The following is a 15,323-nucleotide window of genomic DNA, read 5'->3' on the forward strand; positions in this document are numbered from 1 at the left end:
AGTTAGGACATGGGGCAGTGAGCACAGGGGGTGATGGGTGAACGGGACTGGGTGCGAGTTAGGACACGGGGCAGTGAGCACAGGGGGTGATGGGTGAACGGGACTGGGTGTGAGTTAGGACACGGGGCAGTGAGCACAGGAGGTGATGGGTGAACGGGACTGGGTGCAAGTTAGGACACGGGGCAGAGAGCACAGGGGGTGATGGGTGAACGGGACTCGGTGCGAGTTAGGACACGGGGCAGTGAGCACAGGGGGTGATGGGTGAACGGGACTGGGTGTGAGTTAGGACACAGGGCAGTGAGCACAGGGGGTGATGGGTGAACGGGACTGGGTGTGAGTTAGGACACGGGGCAGCAGAGTTTTGGATGAGCTTAAGCATGGCCGGGTGGTGCAGTGGCATTTTATTCTGTGTCAATAGCCCAGTGAGTCTCAATCTCATTCTGTGTGAGGGGGATATTCAAATCTCTGCATTCTGGGGAAAATCAAGGGGCATCTCACACGATCTGAAGCATCCCCCAGGCTTGTCATACATCGCCAACTATCTAACCCCTATTTCCCTGCACTTTCACCACATCCATTTCTATTCTTCCTTTTCAAATACTTATCCAGTTACCTTTTAAATTATGTGACAGTCTCTCGTTCAACAGTTCCGTTTGGTAAACACTGGGGGTTCAATTCATCATTGGCAGGAACACAGGATGAGCTAAAGCCAACGGGCAGCCCTTTAATATCCCGCCTAATCGACTATATTGAAGTCAATGGAAAAGTAGCTCGGGGAGGAGGTGTAATACCGTCTCCCAGTCAATGTTCCCTCTAATCTTTCACAACGCGCGAAATCTAACATTGGAAAAGCCGGTTTCTGGCTACACAGCTTCGAGGGAATGTTGCTCCCGATACGTTGTCACTTCTGCTTTAGGCCAATTTCACCCTTGGTGTGAAAAAAAAAAGTTTTCTCACTTAGTTATTGCTAAACATTTATCAATCACTGGTTCGGCCCCAGCTGGAGTATTGGGTCCAATTCTGGGCACCGCACTTTAGGAAAGATGTCAAGGCCTTGGAGAGGGTGCAGAGGAGATTTACTGGAATGGTGCCGGGGATGAGGGACTTCAGTTATGTGGAGAGACTGGAGGAGCTGGGATTGTTCTCCTTGGAGCAGAGAAGGTTAAAAGGAGATTTAACAGATGTGTTCAAAATTATGAGGGGTTTCGATAGAGTAAATAAGAAGAAACTGTCTCCAGTGGCAGGAGGGTCGGTAACCAGAGGACACAGATTTAAAATAATTGGTAAAAGAACCAGAGGGGAGATGAAGAGAATGTTTTTTACGCAGCGAGTTGTTGTGATCTGGAATGCGCTGCCTGAAAGGGCGGTGGGAGCAGATTCAATAGTAACTTTCAAAAGGGAATTGGATAAATACTTGATGGGGAGAAATTTACAGGGCTGTGGGGAAAGAGCAGGGGGGAGTGGGACTAATTGGAGAGCTCATTCAAAGAGCCGGCACAGGCACGATGGGCCGAATGGTCTGTGCTGTATCGCTCTATGACTGTACCTACCCCTTTGATCTTCTAATAATGATTCAGAGTCAGTGCCCACTTGTTACTGATTTACCGACCGATGGGAAGAACCCTTCACAATCCACCCTCGCAGAATCGTTCAGCACTTTGAAAGCCTCCAATAGTTCACCTCACCCACCCGTTACTCTTCTGTGTTCAAGTGAAAAATTCTTTGCGCCTTTCTTTAAGGTTAATGTTGTGTTAAAGGTCCTATTTTTTAAAAATGTAAATAAATGAAATTTAAAAAAAAAATGAAAGACTTGTATTTCTATAGCGCCTTTCATGAGCACGGCACTTCCCAAAGCGCTTCACAGACAATGAAGTACTTTTGAAGTGTGGTCACTGTTGTAATGTAGGAAACGCGGCAGCTAATTTGCGCACAGCAAGCACCCACAAACAGCAATGTGATAATGACCGGATCACCTGTTTTAATGATGTTGATTGAGGGATAAATATTTGCCAGGATACCAGGGAGAATTCCCCAGCTCTTCTTCAAAATAGTGGCCATGGGATCTTTTACGTCCACCCAAGAGGGCAGATAGGACATCGGTTGAACGTCTCATCCAAAAGACGGCACCTCCGACAGTGCAGCGCTCCCTCAGTACTGCCCCTCCGACAGTGCGGTGCTCCCTCAGTACTGCCCCTCCGACAGTGCAGCGCTCCCTCAGTACTGCCCCTCCGACAGTGCAGCGCTGCCTCAGTACTGCCCCTTCGACAGTGCAGCGCTGCCTCAGTACTGCCCCTCCTACAGTGCAGCGCTGCCTCAGTACTGCCCCTCCAACAGTGCAGCGCTCCCTCAGTACTGCCCCTCCGACAGTGCAGCGCTCCCTCAGTACTGCCCCTCCGACAGTGCAGCGCTGCCTCAGTACTGCCCCTCCTACAGTGCAGCGCTGCCTCAGTACTGCCCCTCCAACAGTGCAGCGCTCTCTCAGTACTGTCCCTCCGACAGTGCAGCGCTTGCTCAGTACTGCCCCTCCGACAGTGCAGCGCTCCCTCTTTACTGCCCCTCCGACAGTGCAGTGCTCCCTCAGTACTGCCCCTCCGACAGTGCAGCGCTCCCTCAGTACTGCTCCTATGACAGTGCAGCGCTCCCTCAGTAATGCCCCTCCAACAGTGCAGCGCTCCCTCAGTACTGCCCCTCCGACAGTGCTGCGCTCCCTAAGTACTGCCCCTCTGACAGTGCGGCGCTCCCTCAGTACTGCCCCTCCGACAGTGCGGCGCTCCCTCAGTACTGCCCCTCCGACAATGCGGCACTCCCTCAGTACTGCCTCTCCGACAGTGCAGCGCTCCCTCAGTACTGCCCCTCCGACAGTGCAGCTCTCCCTCAGTACTGCCCCTCCGACAGTGCGGCGCTCCCTCAGTACTGCCCCTCCGACAGTGCGGCACTCCCTTAGTACTGGCACTGATTATTTGCTCAAATCCTGGAGTAGGGCTTGAATTTACGACCTGCTGACTCTTTGCGCTATACATGTAAAGTTATCTTAAGCTAAAGTTATCAATTTAATTTTTTTTTAAAGAGTTTATTAAACTACAAGAAAAGCACAGAAACAGTTAAACTCCTGGTGTATCTGCCGTGATTACTCACAGCTTGTTAGACCTAAATTGCTTCAGGTTGTTGTAATCAGAGCCCATAAGCAGAAAAGGTAATGAGTGCGTGTGTTGGTAAGTGACGAGTTGGCGACTGGTTAACGAGCACTTACGGTCAGAGTGCGGCTTCTAATTATAGTATCTGTATCGGATCATTTCTGTCTGTATGAGCAAAATTTCCTGATGTCAAACTACTTTGTATCATTGCACAATGATCACTCTCATTGTTAAGTGGCGGTTTCAAAAACCTGGCCTGTTGAAAAGCGAGGGGAGTGTGCATCAGTACAGCTCACTGCAGATTGTTTTTAAGATGCGTTGCGAGGTATTTGCAGTTGTCAGCAAAACTGCAGGACTTGCTTTTGTTAAGCCAAAAAAGACGGAGCAAAGTGAGAGCTTTGAATTTGAAAGCGCACACATCTGGAAGTTAAAAACAATGCTTTGAGACGGAAGTTAAAAAGGTCCCAATTTCCCAAATCTCTTCCAAACTTTGGAACTGAACCCACACTTTTGCTTGTGATGGAAGAGATGGTGTATTAAAAAAAGAACTTGCATTTCTATAGCGCCTTTTCACCAGCTCGGAATGTCCCAAAGTGCCTTACAGCCAATCGAGTCATTTTTTGAAGTGCAGTCACTGTTGTAGGAACCGCGGCGCACAGCAAGATCCCACAATCAGCAATGTGATAATGAGTAACCTACATTTTGTAATTTGGGGGGTTGACACTGTAAGATTAAAAGTTCTGTCATCCATGATTTATAATTACAGGCAATCCCTCCAAAGTCTAATCTTCAGAATCGCCTTTAACAAAGAACTTTTAATCTCTCTATTCGATCTGGAACGCGCTGCCTGAAAGGGCGGTGGAAGCAGATTCAATAATAACTTTCTAAAGGGGAATTGGATAAATACTTGAAAAGGAAAAATTTGCAGGGCTGTGGGGAAAGAGCAGGGGGGAGTGGGACTAATTGGAGAGCTCGTTCAAAGAGCCGGCACAGGCACGATGGGCCGAATGGCCTCCTCCTGTGTTCTCTGATGCTACGACTTCCCCCAGAATGTCAGGATTGTAAAACAAGGTGCTAAACAGGTCGCGCAAACCGTACCAAACAAATAATCTCAATTTGCTGTATGTTTAGAATTACATAGAACAGCACAGAAACAGGCCATTCGGCCCAACTGGTCCGTGCCGGTGTTTCTGCTCCACACCAGCCTCCTCCCGCCCCTCTTCATCTCACCCTATCAGCCTATCCTTCTATTCCTTTCTCCCTCACGTGTTTATCTCGATTCCCTTTAAATGCAACAATCGAGACATCAGGGCAGCTGAAAACATTTTTCTAAAAGGAACAAAGTATCACCTTGCAGATGGAAAACACTCTAATAATGCTGTTAAATCCGTGAATTTTGATGTATGGTGTCCTTCAATAAATCGACAGAGACTGCAGAGGAACAATCAACAGGTGTTTACTGGATGAAGGTTACTCTAAAACTAAAGTACAGATCCCTACTCAGGTTTTATATACAGGTGTGGTCACTGCCGGTACTACAGTATACAGGAGCTGTAAAAAGTAGTTCTCCCCTTAAAGGTACATACACTACAATTCCTCCCCTTTTAGATTAACAGTACCATAACATTCATTTAACAATTAACACTTTTAACATGCAACATTAACTGCAAATAGTCCATTTATAAATTCAGTCTTTGGGGCGGCTTCCTGATCCTTTCTGGATAGCGCCTTTCCTGAGTGTCTTGCTCTTGGTGCGGAGGCGATTCTGGCCCCCTGTCGTCGGTTGGTTCATCAGCTTCCGATGCTACTGTTTCTGGGGTAGATGCTACCTGTACGTCGGGTTCATCACCAGGTACACGAGACCTGGGGTTGACTCGTTCCTGTGACTCTAGGATCTGGTCGACATGGCGTCTCACAATGTTCTCCCCAACATCCACTGTGTACATTAGTGGCCCCTGCCGTGTGCATATCATTCCTGGTTGCCATTTCTCTGTTCGGTAGTCGCGGGCCAAGACTGGTTGCCCTACATTGAAGCTCCTTGTCGGCTTCTCATTGATGTGCTGGAATTGCTTATTCTCAACATATCTTCGTACATTTGGTCTGAGCAAATCCAGACGAGATCTCAACCTTCGGTTAAAGAACATCATGGCCGGGGTCTGGTTGGTGACTGCATGTGTCGCATTTCTGTAGGCTAACAGGAAATTGTCCACCTTATGCTGCAGTGGAATGTCGTCATCGCACATGGCCCTTACTGCTTTTTTAAAGGTTTGTACGAACCTCTCAGCCAATCCATTTGTGGCTGGATGATACGGGGCGGATGTGTAATGCCTTACCCCATTCCTTTTCATAAATCTTTGAAACTCTTCGGACACAAACTGTGGTCCGTTATCAGAGCAAATCTGCTCTGGCAAGCCGTTCCTGGCAAATATGGTCCGTAGGACTGCAATAGTTTTCTCCGTGGTGGTGGAGAACATTTTGATCACCTCAGGCCATTTCGAGTGCCCATCCACGGCTATTAAAAACATTGAGTCCATGAATGGACCAGCAAAATCAATATGCACCCGTTGCCATGGAGATGAGGGCCACTCCCATGGGTGTAGAGGGGCATGTAGTGGTGCATTTTGGACCTTCTGGCATCCTGAGCAGCTCTTTGTCAGATCCTCGATTTGCTGATCGATCCCCGGCCACCACACATAAGCCCTAGCAAGGCTTTTCATTTTCACCCCTCCCAGATGGCCTTCATGAAGCTCATTGAGCACTCTCTCCCTTAATTTGGGTGGAATTAGCACACGGGATCCACACATCAAGGTCCCCATGCATACTGACAGCTGTTCTCTTCTGGATGAGAATGCTGGCAACAGTGAGTCGCCATGTGCTGGCCATCCCTTCACCGTCAAATCATATACCCGAGACAGTGTCGGGTCATTTCGGGTCTCCTTCTCTATACCAGCGTTAGTTACTGGCAAGCATTCAATTATAGTCGAATGAAATATTTCGACAGGATCCACTGCTGGTGCTTCCTCCGCAGTAGGCAGTGGCAGGCGTGATAGCCCATTAGCGTTTCCATGCTGTTTCGTGCCTTTATATTCTATTTCATATTGGTGCGCCCCTAGAAAAAGGGACCATCTTTGTAGCCGTTGCGCAGTCATCACCGGAACGCCCTTCTTTGGATTAAAGATGGAGACAAGTGGTTGGTGGTCAGTCAGCAAGGTGAACTTCTGCCCGTGCAGATAGTGGTTGAACTTTTTCACTCCCCACACTAGGCTGAGGGCCTCCCTGTCAATCTGGGCGTAGTTACACTCGGCTGAGGTTAGTGACCAAGACGCAAAGGCTACTGGCCTCTCCGAGCCGTCCGGGAATTTGTGCGACAGCACCGCTCCAATGCCATAGGGTGACGCATCACACGCCAACCGAATTGGTAGTGCTGGGTTGAAATGAGCCAACACCTTTTATGATGTGATCAATTCTTTGCACTTCTGGAAAGCTCGTTTACATTCGTCATTCCACTTCCATGGTACCCCCGTTTGCAGTAGGGTGTTCAGTGGGTGTAGTACTGTAGACAAATTCGGCAAGAACTTATGGTAGTAGTTCACCAACCCGAGGAACGACCTCAGTTGTGACACATTTTCCGGTGCTGGAGCCTTGACTACTGCCTCAATCTTTTCAGGGGACTTATGTAACCCCTCTTCATCAATAACGTGGCCACAATACGAGATCTGCTTCTGGAAAAACTCGCATTTGTGGCGATTAGCTCGGAGCCCATAATCCTTCAATCTAGTGAGCACCTGCTCCAGGTTGGCGAGGTGATCACTGTCATTTTCGCCCGTGACCAGGATGTCGTCCAAATAACACTGGGTCCCTGGAACCCCTTGCAGGACTTGATCCATTGCCCTTTGCCAAATAGCCGGAGCTGATGCTACCCCGAACACCAGCCGGTTGTATTGGTAGAGACCTTTATGAGTGTTGATCGTGAAGTACTGTTTCGAGGCTTCTTCTACCTCCATTTGCAGGTACGCCTGGGCCAGATCAATCTTAGTGAAGCGTTTCCCTCCAGATAGCGAGGCGAAAATATCTTCAATCCGCGGAAGCGGATATTGTACAGTGTGAAGGATTGGGTTCACCGTCACCTTAAAGTCCCCACAGATGCGAACCTTCTTTGGTTCGCCAGGCGTATTACTCGATGACCTCTTCATTACAGGAACGATGGGTGCAGCCCACTCGCTCCAGTCCACTTTGGATAGTACTCCTGAACGTTCCAAACCTTCCAGCTCTGCTTCGACGGCTGGGCGGATCGCATAAGGTACCGGTCTGGCCTTAAAAAACTTTGGGCTTGCATTTTCCTCTATTTTGATCATTGCTGTTATGCCTTTTAGTGTTCCGAGTCCCTCCTGGAACACTTCTTGTGCGTCAGTTAGCATTTTTGACAGTCGTCCAGGTGTGACGTCGTCATCCTTTTTGGCATCTACAGTCAGTGCTTGTATGGAATGCCAATCTAGCTGTATCTTCCGGATCCATTCATGCCCTAGTAGTGGTGGTCCTCCATCTGGCAATACATATAGGTCCATTTTTGGTGTTTCCTTGCCGTTGTATATCACGTTCACCCTTATTTTTCCTTTGGGGTAGACTTTTTGCCCTGTGTACGTCTTCAAGACAATCTCTGTATCTCTCAAGGGTATATGTGAGAATAGCCGCTTGTAGTCCCTTCGGTTTATGACTGTTAGGGCTGATCCTGTGTCCAATTCCATTTTCACTTGGACTCCGTCTATCTTGAGCGTGACCCAGATAGTTTGGTGATCCTCCATTTTGATTACATTATGTAGTTTCAGACAACCCAACTCCTTGCTTCCGGAGTCTGTATCACTTTTCTGTTCATCTGAACTACTCTCCGTCACCTTATGTACCTTTTTGTACTTCTCCTGTGGAGATTTCTTGCTGCTGGTTTTCTTTCCCGACCTGCAGACACTTGCTATGTGTCCTACTTTTCCACACTGTCTGCACACTTGGTCCTTGAACCAACAATCCTTATGGTCGTGTGTTGTTCTGCCGCAACAATAACACTTCACTGCTCCATATGACATTTCATTTGTGCCATATTCTTGCGGTCTCCGTTGTATCTCTGCAGCGCCCTGTGCGGCTGCTTCGTGTGATACTGCCATGCTGAAAGCCTTGTGCAGTGTAAGATCCTTTTCTGATAGAAGCCGTTTCTGGGTTCCTTCACTTTGAAGCCCACACACAAACTTGTCCCTTAAAGTATCTGCTAGTCCCGTTCCAAACTGGCAGTGTATCGATAGTTTGTGCAGTTCCGTTAAATACTCAGCATTACTTTCGTCTTTATGCTGGTTCCTTTTGTGAAACTTAAATCTTTCTGCTATCAGCAGCGGTGTGGGGTTTAAGTGGTCCTGTAGGATTGCCACTATGCTTTCAAAATCCTTTTCCACTGGCTTCTCTGGGGTTACTAGGTTTCGCAGTAAGCCGTACGTTTTTGCACCCATGGAATTCAACAATACCAGTGCTTTCCTGACATCTGGCACTTCATTCGCCTTGCAGTACACTTCTACATGTTCTATATATGTTGCCCAATCTTCGACTTCATTGTCGAACGCTGTGACACTGCCACTCTTCGGCATCCCTGGGTGTGGTTAGACTGGCTAAAAATGGCGTCTCCCGCGCTCTCCCTTCTTCTCCGCTGGCTCAAAATGGCATCTCCCGCGCTTCCTTTCCTCCCCCGCGGACGCTGTTCAGCCCTTGAAACCCCGGCCGTGCTCTGCGCGTTTTCCCCTCTCTCATTGACGCCGCTCAGTCTTCAACCGCGGCTGCGCCCTGTGCGCTTTACCCTCTCTCTTACCCCGTCGACGCTGCTCGGCCTTTTTCTGTGCCGTCGGTCGGCTCCAGCTGTCGCTGTCCGGGAAGGGTCTGCGCCGTACCTGCTGCCAGCCGCTGCGCTGGATCGTCGCGACTGGGGAACCAAGCCCAGCTCTCCACAGCCTCCTCTGCGATGTTCAAGTCCTCTCCGGATGGTCGACGCCCGCACTGGTGGAATCGGCCTTCTACAGAGTTGCAGGTAGGTTCGAATTGACTCGTCGCCACTGTTAAATCCGTGAATTTTGATGTATGGTGTCCTTCAATAAGTCAACAGAGACTGCGGAGGAACAATCAACAGGTGTTTACTGGATGAAGGTTACTCTAAAACTAAAGTACAGACCCCTACTCAGGGTTTATATACAGGTGTGGTCACTGCCGGTACTACAGTATACAGGAGCTGTAAAAAGTAGTTCTCCCCTTAAAGGTACATACACTACAAATGCAAACGAAGTGGGATCGTCGCAGAGTGACTTTCTTCGAAACTTGCTGTTGGCCTAGGATTGATCAGGATTCTCTGCCCCAGAGGGCTGTGGATGCTGAGTCGTTGAGTATATTCAAGGCTGAGATTGACAGATATTTGGATATTAAGGGAATCGAAGGATATGGGGATCGGGCGGGAAAGTGGAGTTGAGGTCAAAGATCAGCTGTGATCTCATTGAATGGTGGAGCAGGCTCGAGGGGCCGAATGGCCGACTCCTGCTCCTATTTCTTCTGTTCCTATAGGATGGACGGGCACCCACTTGCAGTAAAGAGGTCGTTCTCACAGAAACCACTGCCGGGTTCCTCTGCTCCCTCAGACTTGACTTGAGTTGGGATTTCACTTTCTTGTATCTCTTGGGCCGGTTCCTTTGGAATTTCAGGTTTCACAGCCCAAACAAAGCACGGATACCGAGGCATTTCAGTTAAACCAGGGCATGGAATGCACTAAGCCTGGTAGACTGACCCCTGCTCCCTTTCCTCAACCTACCCCCCGCCCGCCCCCCCACTTCGAGTAACACTCCTGGCCCAGGCTGCAGCCATTGCTGCATTTACATTGCGGGAGGACATTTGCAGTCTTGTGCCACAGTGTAGCAGGTGGATTGGCCACTTAACTTGTAAAGAGTAAGATCCAAAATTTGAACATAGCAGAACCAAAAAGTTTATTTTTCTAAAATGATTGTTTAATAAAAAATGTAAATGCTTCTGATAGCACACAGGCAAACGATGATGGGGGCCTATATTCTGTATAACAGTATTTATACATAAAACTAAAAAGAATAAATTTGCGGCAATTAGCAGTGTATTTAACTCTCCTTCCTAAATAAATGAAACTGTACCCATTGCGTTCATCTTATTAAGTGGAAGTTACAGATTAGCTATCAGTACCAGGCATACGAACATAAGAATTAGGAGCAGGAGTCGGCCACTCAGCCCCTCGAGCCTGCTCCGCCATTCAATAAGATCATGGCTGATCATCGACCTCAACTCCACTTTCCCGCCCAATCCCCATATCCCTCGATTCCCCGGGAGTCCAAAAATCTATCGATCTCAGCCTTGAATATACTCAACGACTGAGCCACCACAGCCCTCTGGGGTAGAGAATTCCAAAGATTCACCGCCCTCTGAGTGAAGAAATTTCTCCTCATCTCAGTCCTAAATGGCCGACCCCTTATCCTGAGACTGTGACCCCTGGTTCTAGACTCCCCAGCCAGGGGAAACATCCTCCCTGCATCTACCCTGTCAATCCCCCCTCCGAATCTTATATGTTTCAATGAGATCACTGTAAAGTCTGTGGGTTGTGCAGTTAATTACGACACAGACTTCAGGAGTAACATACAACAGGACTTTACTATTCGAAGGTCAGGGCGAATCTGCCCTATAAATCATGCCACAGCACTTATATACCGGTGTGGTCACCGTCGGTATTACCGTATACAGAAGCCAAACAAGTAGTGCCACACCTAAAATAGTTCTCTTAAAGGTGAACGGTTACATACAATAGTCTCTTAAAGGTAGACAGTTACATACACTACAATCCTCCCTTTTTAGCTTACAACATACGTATTCCCCATTAACATAACATATATTCAATTTCATGTAAAACAATTTACAGATATAGTCTCTGCGGAAAACAGTTCACAGGTTCAGTCTCTGTCCGAACAACATCTCTGTGGTGTAGCCGGTTCACATTGCTAGCGTGACTCATCCAATAGTCTTTCCCTTGACGTAACAGCTTGAACTTCCGTCCTGCTGAACCAGCAGTGCTGACTTTTACAAACCGCTGGACTGCCTTAGTAATTTTTCCCTACTTTCCCATTAGAAGTGATAATGATTTAGATGGTTATCATCTTCGGCTTCGTCTTTTCCTTTTTTGCTTCTTGGAGACTCTCGGGGCTCCCTTATCAGCTGCCAGCTGTAGCGCCACCATCTCCCTATGTTCCTTAGACTTTAAGTGCTTCATCCTGATTTCTGCACTTTGGGAGTTTTCATCACAAGCTGGGCAGACCAAGTCCTCGTAATATTCCGTGTCACTCAACAGGTCATGGTAATATTCGGTGTCATCCTGAGCTAGTCTAGCGAGAGGGCCTGCTACTTCTTCCTTACCCAACTGGACGTTAGCCGACTGTTGTTCCCTCCCTAGACATCTTTCTTGAAGAGACTTCTTTATGCGTTCATATTCATCCCACTCTTCCTGGGTTTCCTGCAAATCCTTCACTAATGACTTCAATACTTCCCCTTCCATCGGAGATTGATTGATCGGGCTATTCAATCCTTCTACTGGAGCATCTGTTTCAACATTCTGTTGTTCCCATTGATGTGATTCAGCGTACTTTTGGCATCCCAGTAAAATCCGTGTTGCACCCTCAGCTATATCCGTAACTTTTGAGAGCTCCGAACTCCTTCCCTCTGAAGATTGAAGCTCGTGTTCAGATTGTTCCCATTGCAGGGTCTTGTCCCTCAACATATGAAGGAGTTGGCTGACCGTTAACTCTTCCACGGGAACACTGTGAATCAGAGTCTTCTCCATTTCATCCACCTTTTCCTCCAATGCTTTCACCTTCTTTTCCTCTTGTACTTTGGCTTTCAGCGCTCGGAGAAGTTGTGCCTTGATGCTCTCTAGCTCATGTCTTACAGTCTCTGTGTTTCTTACAGTTTCCTTTTCTTCCACTGAAAGGATTCCCAGTTGACTCTGTTCTTCAAGTTGTTGAACCTCGGTCATTGCCGCCTCATATTTGTCTTGGGTTTCCTTCAATAATTTTCTGAGTTCTTGGACATCTTGCCTTTCATGTTCTGCCATGTCTTTCACCTCTAATTTCTCATCTATGGATGGAACTTCTACCGATGAGTCTGTCTTGGCCTTGAGCTCATCAAGAATTTCCTGCAGCCTTTGGACTTCTTGCTCATGTTCAACCTTTAGTTGCTCATATGCTTCTACTGAAACTAGCTTTTCGGAGGTTGCCGAGTTAACCCCCTCCAGAATTGTAGCCTGGGCCTGTTCATACTGTTCTTTCAACTTCTTACACTCTGCTTGTAAAGAGTCGTAGAGAAGAACTGGAATAAAATCCTGGCTTCCTGAAGATTCCTCTTCATTTGCTTCTTCCGCAATTTTCTGTTGGAGTTCAGCCAAGGCTGCTATGCTATCCGCCTCTTGAAGTCTCACTGCCATCAAATCTTCTTTATTCTTGCAGTCTATCTCAGCCATTTTCCCTTTACTTTCATTTAACTGAGTGAGTAGTCCCTTATTCTGGGCTGAGAGATATTGCACCTTCTCCTGTAGACCATTGCACTCCTTCTCTGTTCGACCTAGCTGGTTACTGCTGATTTGGTTCTGTGTTTCAAGTTCCAACATCCTTTGCTTAGCTTCTTTCAGTTTCACCCCTATAAGCTCCTCTTGCAACATGGCCACATTATTCTCATCAGGTAAAGAAGCGTTTCTCTTTTCTATGCCCAAGATTTTTTTCTGCATCTCTTTAAGTGCACACTGTGATTCAGCTTCCCTTAACCTTGCCTGCACTAGCTCCGTCTCCAATTGCAGAACAAAATCCTCAGTGTAGCGTGGGTTGCCTTTATGCTGTATCTCTAGATCATGCAAATATTCTAACTCCTGAACATCATAAGGGAGATGTGATTGGTAATTGGTCACGATGGCTCTATGGTCGCTCTCTGCTTGAGCCAGCAGGTTCTGTTGTCTTTCCAGACTCTCCCATTCGGTGTCATAGAACTTTTTCATTGTTTTCATCTCTTGTACGAGACAGTAACTCAATTGTTCTAATTGTTGTCGTACTTTGAGATAACGTTGAGTTCGAGCCCGGTGTTCCTCCGTAATGCATATGTCTGTAACTTGAACAGACTCAAAATTCTCTGTCTTTATACACGCCATCGTTTTTCCAACCTTAGTCAGTGAGTTCATGTTAACCTTGTTTTTCATACTTGGGCTGGACTTATCGTCTTCCGGCTCAGAGTCTGAGCTGCTTGTCTGCACCGAGTCCTCACTCGTCATTGCTTGTAGGTAGTGCCATTCCATGTCTATTTTCTTGATCCACTCCCGTCCTAGAAGTGGTGGTCCTCCCTCAGGTATTACGTGTAAGTTCATTCTTGGGTGTTCTTTACCCCTATCTCTCACCTTGACTCTTATCTTTCCCATGGGGTATACTTTATGCCCCGTGTATGTCTGCAATACGAACTTGGTATCTCTTAAGTGTATATGTGAGAAGAGCCGGTGGTAATCCCTTCGATTTATGACTGATACAGCTGATCCAGTGTCCAACTCCATTTTCACTTGGATTCCAGCTATTTTTAGCATGACCCAGATAGTTTGTAGGTCAGCTTCCTTACTCACATTATGAATTCTCAGACTACCCAGCTCCTGGCCGTTTGGGTCTGAGTCTGAATTCTGTTCATCTGAACTCTTCTCAGCCACCTTGTGTACCTTGTTGTACTTTTCCTGTGATGGCTTCCTTTGGTTGTTGGTCTTCTTCCCTGACCGGCATACCTTAGCGATGTGACCCAGTTTGCCACATTTCCTACATTCCTGGTTCTTAAACCAGCATTGGTTCTGATCGTGTGTTGTCTTCCCACAGCGATAGCATTTTGTTATACTCGAGGTAATTTGGTCCACACCGAGTGCCGCTGCCTTTAGCTGCATTTCCGCAGTTCCTTTCGCTGCGGCTTCGTGCGATGCTGCTATAAGGACAGCCCTGTCAAGTGTAAGGTCGTTCTCTTCGAGTAATCGCTTTTGCGTCCCTTCCTTGGACAGTCCGCATACGAACTTGTCTCGCAATGCCTCTGTCAGATTCCCTTCAAACTGGCAGTATTTCGCTAGTCTACGCAGTTCGACCAAGTATTCCGCGTTGCTTTCGTCTTTCCGTTGCGTTCTCGCATAGAATTTGAATCGTTCAGCCAACATCAACGGTGTGGGGTTCAAGTGATCCTTCAGAACAGCCACTATCTCATCGAAAGTCAGATCCGCCGGTTTAGCTGGTGATAGTAGATGCTTCAAGAGCCCGTATGTCTTTGCGCCCATCGAGTTTAGCAAGGTTATAGCTTTGTTGTCTTCTTCTATTTTGTTGGCCTCACAATAGATCTCAATGCGTTCCACGTACGTGGCCCAGTCTTCTATCTCCGAATTAAAATCGTTGATGTTACCACGCTTAGGCATCTTCCTCTCTTTGGGAACAACACAAGTATTTCTTTAAATTATTATTTCTTTTTTTTTCTAAGATGGCGGTTTTCCCGCGAAAATGGCGGTTTCCCGCTCTTATCTTCTCTCCCCGCCACTTCAATGGCGGTTTCCCGCTTCTGTCTTCTTCCCCGCCTAATGGCGGCTTCCCGCGTTTCTTCCCTGGCGGGAGGGGTACACTTTCCCCACGGGCGACGGCCGCTGGCTTTCAGGTTCACAGCCTGCGCGTTGGCTTCAAGGCTTTCCCTTTTTTTTTATTTTATGGCAGGGCGACCGGCTCTGGGTACCCCGTTGACGGCGAACAGGTTCAGCCGCTGGGCTGGCTCTCGCACAGTTCCCCTTGCTCAGCTCTGTCTCTCTCCTGCTCGCTCGGCTCTACCGGCGCTGGGTACACCCCGTTGACGGAGGACAGTTCAGCCGCTGGACTGGCTCTCGCACAGTTCCCCTTGCTCGGCTCTGCCTCTCTCCCGCTCGCTCGGCTCTACCGGCGCTGGTTACACCCCGTTGACGGAGGACAATTCAGCCGCTGGACTGGCTCTCGCGCAGTCTCTCTTGGTCGGCTCTGCCTCTCCCGCTCGCTCGGACCCCAATCGCGCCTCCCAGCCCTCTCGCAGTCTGGTGCTTCTCTCCCCGGCTGCGGCTGAGTTTCTCTCTTCCCGCGCCTACGC

The sequence above is a fragment of the Somniosus microcephalus genome, chromosome 2, assembly GCF_052327205.1.
Source record: "Somniosus microcephalus isolate GS21.2 chromosome 2, FLI_Smic_1.0, whole genome shotgun sequence".
NCBI lineage: Eukaryota > Metazoa > Chordata > Chondrichthyes > Squaliformes > Somniosidae > Somniosus > Somniosus microcephalus.